Here is an 11,894-nt window from a genome sequence, read left to right as displayed (position 1 = left end):
GACTATATGTTAAAAGCACAAAGAAGATTACATGTATTCTTACGAGTATTTTTCCTACTAACTAGAATGCTGAAAATAACTTCCAGAAGAACATGTTGAAAATTAAACATGAGACGGCAAAAAAAATTAAGAATACGAAGAATAACCTTCTAAAAACTCAAGAGGAGAAGCAGGTACGTACATTCTAATTAATTATCTTGCTTGCTATCACACACAAATTCCTTGAACACGAGATTCTGTTAATTTTACTCTTTCCCTTCTTTTTCTTTTCTTTTCTCTTTCTCCGAACATGAAAGACGACCAGAGCATAGCCCACACAGCACAGAACACCACAGCACAGATGACCATAGCTTAGACCACTACACCACAGACCACTAGAACACAGACCACCGCAGCACAGACCACCAGAACACACATCACCATAACACAGACCACAAACTTTCTTCAGACCGCACTCCGCTGAACTACGCCACTCCCTCCATCACTCCTGCGGTCACTGGCGTATTCGATTATTAAAAGCCAAAAGCCTGCTGAAAATCAAGTTCTTAATAGGGACTTTCCGTCTCAACTTGTAAACCGATTAAAGCAGCGTATTGTTAGAGCACTGGTGAAAAGTTACGCCGGGGAGAGAGAGAGAGAGAGAGAGAGAGAGAGAGAGAGAGAGAGAGAGAGAGAGAGAGAGAGAGAGAGAGAGAGAGAGAGAGAGAGAGAGAGAGAGAGAGAGAGAATTTCCTTATTATTTATAACACCAGAGTGAACGCATGAATAACAATCAGCGTGTCACTCTTGTTAATTACACCGGTAAACATCGTAAAATTACTACATCAAACAGTAGGTAATTGAGTGGCTGGTTACATCAATAACATATCAATGGCGTGTATAATGTGTACGTCGTTGGTGTACAGAAACTTTGTCATAACTATACGAGTATATCCTCGTACAAATCATGTCGCTTCTTTACACAATTACGATACGCTAGTTTTATCTAACTTTTTACGACTTAACTTTATTAACCCTAAAAGCACCATGAGATCAGTTTAATCCTTTCATTTCGATATGCAACACTTCACAGCATGAAAGGTAATGTATGAAATCTTTATAAGCATCTACAAAAAGGAAGTGACGAAAAGAATAGGTTTTGCATTTTCCAGCCAGTATAATGTTTGATTATGGCTGCAAAACGAGAATATATGTCCCAGAGTGATTAGTGATTAAGGAAAGATGTACCGAATAGCAATAAAAGGATTATTAGTCTCTTTACACAGTTACAATATACTAATGATATTTTTTCACTTCCTATGACTTTAAATTCCTAAAGGCCTGTCCACACCAGGACACACTGTTTGGAAACATTGTTTGCAAACAGTTTGGAAACTGTTTCCAGACAATGTTTCCTGTCCAGACCTCAGTTGTCGTTCTACCTGCGATGAGTATAGAGGTTGCTGCAGCAGCCTCTGTATTTTACTTGGCACTTCTGATAAATTCATGGAAGGGCAAGAAAAGAAAAAGAGATGAGTGGGGATTTTTTTTTAGAAAAACCGAACCTTTCATGGTGACTGGCTTCTGGTGGATTTGAGAGTAGATGGAGCAGACTTCACCAATCTTCTTCGGATGACTACGACTGACTTTGAAATACTTTTTACGGATGGTGGCTCCCACAGATTAAAATTTCAGATTTTACATCAACTAATTTCTTAAATCCTGATAAATTATCAAAATTTCAGATCTCCAGAAATTGTGTGTGTGTGTGTGTGTGTGTGTGTGTGTGTGTATGTGTGTGTGTGTGTGTGTGTGTGTGTGTGTGTGTGTGTGTGTGTGTGTGTGTGTGTGTGTGCGCGTGCGTGCGTGCGTGCGTGCGTGCGTGTGTGCGTGCGCGCGCACACACACACACACACACACACACACACACACACACACACACACACACACACACACACACACACACACACACACACACACACATTATGTTTCCCATTCTGGATTGGAAATAAATAAGCGTGAAAGATTGTTTCCAAACAGTATGCAAACTGCAAACTGTTTGCAAACATTGTTTGCAAACAATATTTCTTGGTGTGGACAGGCCTTAAAATTGTATTAACATTTTCTGCACCACGAGCTCAATTTAACTTTTTTACACTTTCCTCAGTACACGACACTACTGATATTACCATTTACATCCTGTGACTTCACCTTTATTGACACTTTTTTGTACCACGAGATCTGTTTAATTTTATTCCGGATACCTTTACAAGATTGTATTAAGTTTTAGTGTGTTTATCGTAATGGGAACGTTAAAGATCTCTCTCTGATTATTCATCCATTAATATTACATTTTTTGTCTAATTTTCCGACGAATAACTGGTGATTTTATGAAGTTCAGAAATTGTCTACAGTAATGAGTGACTGTATTTAGAGATTTTTTATGTTTGTCGTGATGAATGCAATAAAATTCGTTTCTACTTAATCATCCATTAATACATCTCGGTCTATCATTCTATGGCTAATAATTGTGATTTTATGGAGCCTCAAACTGTCCCCTCTAATGAGTTATTGAATTTTTATTATACGAAGGCGCTAAAATACCTCTCAATTACTCCACTGATACCGTATCTCTCTATCACTTCCTCACTAATAGCTGTGACTTTAAAGTTCGATACTGTCTGTACAAATCAAAGAGCTAAGAGAGGAGCATCAAAACACCTCTGTAACTAAACCGGCCATAAACACTATAAATACTTATTCATTAATATTTCATCCTTATTTATCATTTTCTTGCTTATAACTGAAAATTTTATGAAGTTTGAAATTGTCTTAAGTAATGTATACGTGAAGAGAAAAGTATGAAGATATATTTAGAGTGAAGCAGCCCAAAATATAACTGAATTATCTTTTTAACTGCAGGACTTATCGATCTTTTTTTTTCTTTTCTTTCATTTATTGGCCGCCTTACGTTACACAGATATAAACTAAATCTAATACACCTTGATGTTTCTCTCCGTTTTAAATTATTCAAATTTTCATGACTTTCAAGTTTTACAGTTCTCAACATCAAGGAAAAAAATAAGAATACGGGTAGGTGAAAAAAAAAAAAAAAAAGAAACAAAAGAAAGACTCAAGGAAGGAAAGAGTGAGGAAAAGACAAAAGAAAAATTAAAGATAAAGTAGCTTATAACAATAAACTAGTGAATAAACAACATATAATGGAGATAATTAATAATTGAGATCATAACTGAGACAATTGGACAAATTAATCAATACACATAAACATAAATACACATTATACTGGTAATAAAATAGACATATGCATGATTAATTGCAAGACTAATTATGACAATAAACCAGAAAGCTTAATTTGAGAGAGAGAGAGAGAGAGAGAGAGAGAGAGAGAGAGAGAGAGAGAGAGAGAGAGAGAGAGAGAGAGAGAGAGAGAGAGAGAGAGAGAGAGTCACCCCTCCCCACCACACACATAATGGCAGCAAAATACTTTCTAAATGTACGTTCACTATTACGCTATTGAATGTTTTGATTTACTGCAAGTTCTTCTTCACAAAATGCACATCTATCCTTACCGTGTTTACTGACGACTAATTGACAAAAGTATGCCAAAAAAACCCTCAAAGTCTTAATTCAGTGAAAAGAAGAATTTGTTAAAGTTTATGTACATACTTGAAGGTGCAAGAATGAGTGTGTGTGTGTGTGTGTGTGTGTGTGTGTGTGTGTGTGTGTGTGTGTGTGTGTGTGTGTGTGTGTGTGTGTGTGTGTGTGTGTGTGTGTGTGTGTGTGTGTGTGTGTGTGTGTGTGTGTGTGTGTGTGTGTGTGTTCTGGCGTCTTGGTGTTTGAACATCAGATCCCGAGCAAGGCTTAGTGCGTGTGAATTCCGGCAAGTGAAATTCTAAGTGTGAATACCTACTTGACTGTTTGCCTTCGTGCGTGTGTGTGTGTGTGTGTGTGTGTGTGTGTGTGTGTGTGTGTGTGTGTGTGTGTGTGTGTGTGTGTGTGTGTGTTATAGGTATTCATACACGCACGCACGCCTCCACACACGAACACACACACACACACACACACACACACACACACACACACACACACACACACACACACACACACACACACACACACACACACACACAACAAAAGAGCAACACGACATTTCGCTGAATTAATTTTCGTGCCCACATAGACAATGGAAAGGTTTACGAGTATTTACACAAATCTGTATAACATCCGTTAGTCGTATTTTTCTGTGAAGCAACAAGACATTTGCTCAATGCGTGTGTTCGCCCAACAGACACGAAAGAAGCGCCCCAGTAAAAAGTTTGGTGCGCGCAAATGCATGCACAACAATGACTCCTTGATGCACGAGGACACGGCCTCCGCTGCACGTGATGCACGCCGCGCCTCAGCCTGCACGCGGCCACCATGCATTATTCTCCTCGCGTGACTCCCCCGCGGCACGGGGCACGGGGAGGAGGCAGGGACTAAAGCAGGGGACTACACCCCTACCCGCAGAGCCATTTCTGCTTATCATTCGGAAAGTCACCCTTTCACTCACTCTCCCCCTTTGATCTTCGGCGCCAGCGGCAGTGTCCACTGCCTTCACCTCTAATAGCGGCACCTGCGGTAGTGTACACGTGCGAATTCACCTGATCCCGTTCCCTCCAGCACCTCTAATGGAGGCACCAGCAGCAGTGTGCACGTGTAGATCACCAGGTGACATGATCCCTCCAGCACTTCTAATGGAAACCCCTCATCTGGCTTGGCCCCGAGTAGGCCCTGGTATTCCAGGACCCACTGAATGGTGGTATCCCTTAAGGCGCAGCAGAGGACGCAACAATACAGCTCTCCTGCCTCAATAAAGTTGCGTGAACTTGACTTTATTTGATATCGAGATGAGGTGTGTTGAGTGACTGCTTACCAAGACTGCACTGCACAGCAGACCCAACAAGAACTGTCGCAAAATTTCTGCTCTTAAACATCTTTATATTAAGAAAGAAACACAAAAGAGGGAAGGAGGCTGACTCGTGGGCAAAAGAAGAGAAGAGGCTAACACAAGGGGAAAGAGATGGAGGAGGCTGTGACGTTTCCGACCAGACCCAGACCCAGACAGCATTTCCATTACACTTTTTCAGTTTCAATCCTCACTGCATTAATTTTCCAAGACACGATCTTGACGAATTTTAGTGGACGTGTTGGAAAGAAGTCAGCCAGCACTCATCCCAGCCAGGCCATCCCGGCACAGCTTCCTCTCTCCCGTGCTGAGGTGCGCCACGGCGCCCTGCTCGCTCCTCATCAGCCTCCATGGCACGCAGCCGCTTCCATCCCAGCGCGTGGCGGGGTGAAGGTCTCGCTTGACAAGTCTTCCTGCAAGGCGCGTCGCTTTCCTTCAGCCCGCGTGTTCCCCGTAGTACAGATGACCTCATGACACACGACACAAGATGGTTCAGCGAAGGCGCGGCGGAACCACGCATAAAAAATGCAGTACATGCCCTCAGTAAAGAAATGCCATTACAGGATGGTATAAAAGAATTATGAAAACTATGAGAATCAAGCACACACACTTGAAGTATTAGCACTTACTCCTGTCCATGGCACATCACCAGTGGCCTGGCACTTGGTTAAAAAGTAAAGCACGAGATGGCAGATCATATTTTTATAACCATATCATAATTCGTGCTAAAGATAAATGTAATTAATAATATTACTTGCCTGGAATTAGAAAAAATGTTGTTTGAAAAGCGTCGATAATTACAGGTTTACGATTACAAAGAACACCCGCACGCACCAGCATGCAGTAAGCAGCGGAAAAACAACTGAACGAATTGTCGTGAAACATCTCATAGCTCGTGTTTTCTTCGGCATTCTAAGTATGGATGTTTACGTAATTAGTGTCAGTCCTCACGTTACAAGCACGAGTGTTCACATTGTCAGAATTAGTGTTAACATCACAAGTTTGTGAGTTTCTATCATAAGCATGAATGTTCCCATCACTCACCAAAAGGCGTTCAGGTTACAACATCACGTAGTGCACTGCGTCATGAACTCACAACAACACTGCCATACACGTAAGTGAATGCACCAGGCGCGGGCTGCGCCTCGCCTGCCAAGCTGCGTCACTCCTGCAGCGGCAGCCTTCCAGGAACACGTACAGACGAGTCTCTGTGGCGCAGCAAAGCCTTAAATGATCATGTAAATATTCACGTTCGATTATTGCTCTTGGAGATGTGTTGCTGCGCCTGACCTGAGCGTGGCGACCTGCAGCAGGGGAGGTGCGGACTGGCTGGAGGGGAGACAGTCAGCAGGAGACAAGAAAATATAAATCCAATAAAACAATAAGCAAACTAATTAAGAGGCAATAGACAAATCGAGAAATGCATAAACTTACGTATTAATAAACTAAGATAACTGCTTGAAAATTTCATTAACATAAAAAACAAAAACTCGAAATTGAGAGAGAGAGAGAGAGAGAGAGAGAGAGAGAGAGAGAGAGAGAGAGAGAGAGAGAGAGAGAGAGAGAGAGTCCTCTAACCCCTACTTTCTTTGCGTGGCAAGATTCAGTTTCCTCAAGCAGACCAACACAAAATCTATCACAGTATTTCTTGTCACTTTCTCCCCAGGCTGGCGCGGCGCGGCGGTGAGTACTGCACTGCGTCCACCACTCAGAACACCCTCTGTTTACCGCTGCAAACTATATATTCCACTCTCCCTCACTCTACATAAATAAGATATACTCGTGCGCAGTTTATTAAATTCTTTGCATTCAATTGGATTTCTATATTCTTCCTTCTCTCACATAGCATTCTCCATACTGGCCCAGTATAAAAAAGAAATCGTAAAATAAAAAGAATAAATAAATGAGTACGTAAATGAAAATAAACGATAATAAGCATAACGTAAAGATCATAAAAACATTATAATCTTTCCAGGTATATTCTTCATTTTTAAACTCATATACTATTCATTTGTGTCATTAATATTCCATCTCCATGTGTAATTCACAATTAATGCACAAGATTTATAACCAATATTTTCTTCATTTCTCACTCTTGTCTTCTTTACACGCCAAAGTAATGTAGCGACGCCAGTAGAGGCAACCAATCAATCAATCAATCAATCAATCAACCGATCAGTTAATCAGTTAGTCAATCAATCAGGCACTCAGTCAATCAATCAATCAGTCAGTCAGTCAGTCAGTCAGTCAGTCAGTCAGTCAGTCAACCCACCAGTCAGTCAATCAACTGTACCTTTTTTTCGCCTTCCTTTGACTTTCAATTAATTTCAAAACCATCCATAACATATATATTAAAGATGAAGAGTTCTATTTTATCTTCTTTATTTTCAACTTTTCAAGGAACTTCGATCTATTTATTAAAAAAAAAATCAAACGCCATATCCTTTTTTTTTCTCTTCCTTCTTTCCAATTTCCTCCGTGTGTTTTATTTCGTTCGCTTTTTTCTCATTCCTTTGATTCCCGACGAAAGACGCGAAAGGAAACAGCGACAGGAGGATCATGAATGAGAAGTACTCGTCAAATGGAGAAATTAATAATGATAGTAGTAGTAGTAGTAGTAGTAGTAGTAGTAGTAGTAGTAGTAGTAGTAGTAGTAGTAGTAGTAGTAGTAGTACCAACAGGAACAACAACAATCTATAATAACAACAGCATTACCATCACACCATCACCACCACCACCAAGAACAACAATAACCGCGCCATCAATCACCATGAGGAACGTAACACAACAACACAACACAAGTGGCTGTTTCCTCACCACAGCACCATCACTTCCTCTCCACAGCCTCCCTCCTGCCCGCCCACCATCTCTCACTCTCCTTCCCACCTGTTTTGATCACGTCTTCTTTTTTTTTTTTTTTTTATGACCACCCCTGCCTTTGAATAGAAATCGCTTTGGTAGTTTGATATCCTTTCACGTGACAAAGAAAAAGACTTGGGTGTAATTGTGATGTTCAATCCTATCCTCCCTTATCCATCTATACATTTATCCCTTTTTCCTTTACCTTTTCCTTGTTTTCTTTTTTTTTCCTTATTTTTTACTGAGCTCCATTCTATATACGAGATTGCCTGTACGGGTGTGTGTGTGTGTGTGTGTGTGTGTGTGTGTGTGTGTGTGTGTGTGTGTGTGTGTGTGTGTGTGTGTGTGTGTGTGTGTGTGTGTGTGTGTGTGTGTGTGTGTGTGTGTGTGTGTATTTCTTTCTTTACCTATTTGTAATTTTATGCAGGGTTGAGTCTAGTGTGTAGCAGACCATGTTTTTTTAACGCTAAGGTATCATATTTTCTGTAAATATATGTATACTGCTCGCAGACACCACTTCCTCTTCTTCAAGTGTGTGTGTGTGTGTGTGTGTGTGTGTGTGTGTGTGTGTGTGTGTGTGTGTGTGTGTGTGTGTGTGTGTGTGTGTGTGTGTGTGTGTGTAATAAATGTACTTGACATAAATCAGTCTTTTTATTTGTCTCCACATTGCCTCAAGAAGTACACGAGTCTTCTATCTTGCCTGTCTGTCTGTCTATCTGTCTTTGCCTTGCTTGGAAAAATAAACTATAACCAAAAACACCAACAAGACAAAGCAACTCAATTACACTTACAACTCAAGGTGACACGCTCGCCCCGCCTCCGCATCTAGCAAAGAAATACTTGGCATCACCTGAGTCGTATATCACTCTCTAGTTCACCTCCAGGCCATTATATTATCTTCCCGAGACGTGGAATGAATACAAGGTAATTTCGCTGCCAAAGTCTCCGTAAATCATTCCTCCAAAACGGGCCTTTTCTTACGAGTGCATCAGCCGCCCGCCGACCTCCTACTTGTTTTGTGAGGAATGCATCACTGTGTATTCTGCTTCGCCTGTCTCTCTCTTTTTGACTGTCTCTGTGGATCTATACTCGTTTTTTTAAAGTCTGTTGGTGATTTTCGTTAGGTAAAAAATAAGGAGTTTCGTTGCTCGACGCGGAAAGACTTTTGATGTTGCTTGATATTATTCATTTGTGTGTTTGTGTATTGTTAGTCTTGTTACTAGCATTATCATTATTACTATTATCATTTCCATTACTACTACTACTACTACTACTACTACTACTACTACTATTTTTTTTTTTTTTGGAGAAATTAATATAACTCAATCTCTCTTAGATTCAAGATACTAAACTAAAAAGGAAAAATGCAAAAAGATTCTTAAAAGCAGCTACTCCAAACACACACACACACACACACACACACACACACACACACACACACACACACACACACACACAGTAACGCGGAGAGAGAGAGAGAGAGAGAGAGAGAGAGAGAGAGAGAGAGAGAGAGAGAGAGAGAGAGAGAGAGAGAGAGAGAGAGAGAGAGAGAGAGAGAGAGAGAGAGAGAGAGAGAGAGAGAGGAGGCAGAGAACCATTGTCACTAAGTCAGTCAGTCAGTCAGTCAGTCAGTCAATCAGTCAGTCAGTCAGTCAGTCAGTCAGTCAGTCAGTCAGTCAGTCAGTCAGTCAGTCACACTCCCACCCAGCCAGCCAGTGTATCGCAATCACTTTACCATTTTACCACGATTCAGCACAACCTTTCCGTTCACTGACGCAAGGTGACCAACAACACAAGGGAGAAGCTTCTAATATGCACTTCACATAAATGTAGACCCACCAATAACCTCCCTTCCCTATGAACCAGCCCACCTCTTGTCTATCTCACAAAAAGAAGTAGACCCAACGAAACTACCCTTTGAATCAGCCCACCTCCTGTCTACCTCACAAACAAACCTAAATATACCTTCTTTTCCTTTTGAGTCAGCCGACCTTGTCTACCTCACAAACACACCAAACGATACCTCCCTTCGCTTTGAGTCAGCCCACCTCTTGTCTAAGTCCCAGTCAAGGCCCTTCCGTACTTCCCGGGTCGACCTGCGTAGTCATGGATATGCTCTGTAATTCCGGTCAAAATGTCACGACCAAGATCCCTTTATAGGCGCTGCATAAGTCATGAACGCGCATTGTAATTTCGCCCAAATGTCACGTCACGAGTCCGGGTCTTTTTATAGCCACAAAGAGACTCGGTGTTTCCAGGCAGGCTTGGGAGTAAGAGGGAGTGAGTGGCAGTGAGTAAGTACCTCTCCTCCCGTGCCGTGCTGTAGCGCTCACTTTATTCCAAATGAGATAAAAATCGTGTTTATGAATAGTACTTTTAGTGGTTCATGGTTTCCCTTTACCCTTCCTCTCTTCCCGTATGCTAGTAGATGGCAAAAGATGCAGACATGGTGGTATTATTCACGTTAAAAGAGTGTTTCAATTCACGTACACATTGTACGCTACTAATATTATGTACATCCTTTTTTAAGTAGGTTACTTACTAAAGACACAGATATGGATAAATCTTTTGAGTATAGGTAATATATTTATTTATAAGATTAGCTACGTACTTCCTTTCATTATCTTACTTTTGCTTTATACACCTCTTCTTAATGTACTTCCTTAGGGCACAGGCAGAGTCTAGTATACCACGTGTGGAGAAAATTAAGTTAGTTATTAAATTTATATTCCTTTCCAATTAAAAGTTTAACAGATTCGTGGCAAGAGAAGAGCACACTTTACTCACCACGTCATGATAGAAGTGCGAGGGAAGTTACAGGTGCCGGCTGAGGATGAATGTTTGTTGAGGAACACTGGAGCCTTTCCCTTCCACTGAAGCTCTGAGGGTGAGTTCTGCGGTGTTACATGTGGCAGTGCGCGAGGTGATGGGAGGTGCAGGTCATGGTTCTTCAGCGGTCCAGTCACTCCGTCACCTCCCTTCCCTGCACCACAACCACCACGGTAATAGTAACAGCACCACTCCCCTTCCCCGCCACTCCACTCCACACTCCCCCACCAGAGTAAAAGTGAACAGCAATCCTTTCTTTCCGTGCACTACTGATTAGTCGGTAGTGTGAGCAATGTGCAGCCAGGCAGAGAGGCACGGCACCACCACGTCGATACACGGCCGGGAGCGAGGGGCGGACCAGAGCGTCGCACTCCTCATGTCTTGACGGTCGGTTCGGCACTGCCCTCCCGGCGCTGCCACTCCCGCCGCCCCTCAATACACCTTGCCATCCGTTTTCTATTGCAGGATTTGTTGTATCCTTCCCGGGTGAACAGGCTCGTACTGCCTGCCACTGGGGAGCCTTTGTCTTGTGTCTCCAGTACTCGCCCAACCCAACACACCTGCAGGGGACGCATTAGTAAGCCACGCTGGTGGTGTTAAAATGCTGTAAATGTTGCTGGCCCGCCACGAACAGGTATACCAAGTCTGTGCCAGGACCCCGGCTGAGGACGAGGCCAGGCCAGGCCAAGAGAGGTTCCTCGGAGGACATCGGGGCGTTTGGGGTGACGTCAAGGGTCTTGTTAGGCTTGTATATTTTACTTTTTTTTTTTTTAACTAATTTTTCGCTAAGACTTAAAATTAGTTTGAGAATCCATAGATCGATCCTGTGTGTGTGTGTGTGTGTGTGTGTGTGTGTGTGTGTGTGTGTGTGTGTGTGTGTGTGTGTGTGTGTGTGTGTGTGTGTGTGTGTGTGTGTGTGTGTGTGTGTGTGTACCCATGCGCACGCGTGCGGGCGTGAAACAAATTTAATGTGGTTACGTAACCCAGAAAAAGCTGACTGCTCAACAGAAGTAACTACGAGTATCTGAATGTTTCCCGCCAGCAGCCTCACGCCACACACACAAACGCCGCCTTTCCACCTTGGGATGAGCTTGAAGGAATTTCCGAAGTATCAGGAGGTCGTGGAGGCATGACGAGTGGGCTCACCGGCTTCTGAACACACCTTGGCGCCTAACAATCACAGCTTTATGGTTGAGCCACTCAGGCAAAGGGTGAGAGAAAAGGCAGGCGAGGAGGGAACGCTGAGGCTGGAATTCCT

At 42.5% G+C, this 11,894-nt stretch overlaps 1 protein-coding gene across 2 annotated transcripts in view; it reads right to left on the bottom strand.

The window, feature by feature from the left end:
* The window catches only part of LOC135110359 (immunoglobulin superfamily member 10-like), a 169,948-nt gene extending 158,540 nt beyond the window's left edge, over window positions 1-11,408 (bottom strand). Inside the window, exon 1 of one of the 2 annotated variants that reach the window (XM_064022628.1) lies at window positions 10,595-11,408. The gene's annotated coding sequence lies outside the window, so the exon portion shown is untranslated. The remainder of the gene's footprint in view (window positions 1-10,594) is intronic. The other variant, XM_064022621.1, reaches the window with a different exon arrangement.
* Between the last annotated feature and the right edge of the window lie 486 nt (window positions 11,409-11,894).

Source organism: Scylla paramamosain, chromosome 2, assembly GCF_035594125.1.
Source record: "Scylla paramamosain isolate STU-SP2022 chromosome 2, ASM3559412v1, whole genome shotgun sequence".
Classification (NCBI taxonomy): domain Eukaryota; kingdom Metazoa; phylum Arthropoda; class Malacostraca; order Decapoda; family Portunidae; genus Scylla; species Scylla paramamosain.
Note: the sequence above shows the minus strand (reverse complement) of the source record. Positions and strands in the feature narration are given on the sequence as shown.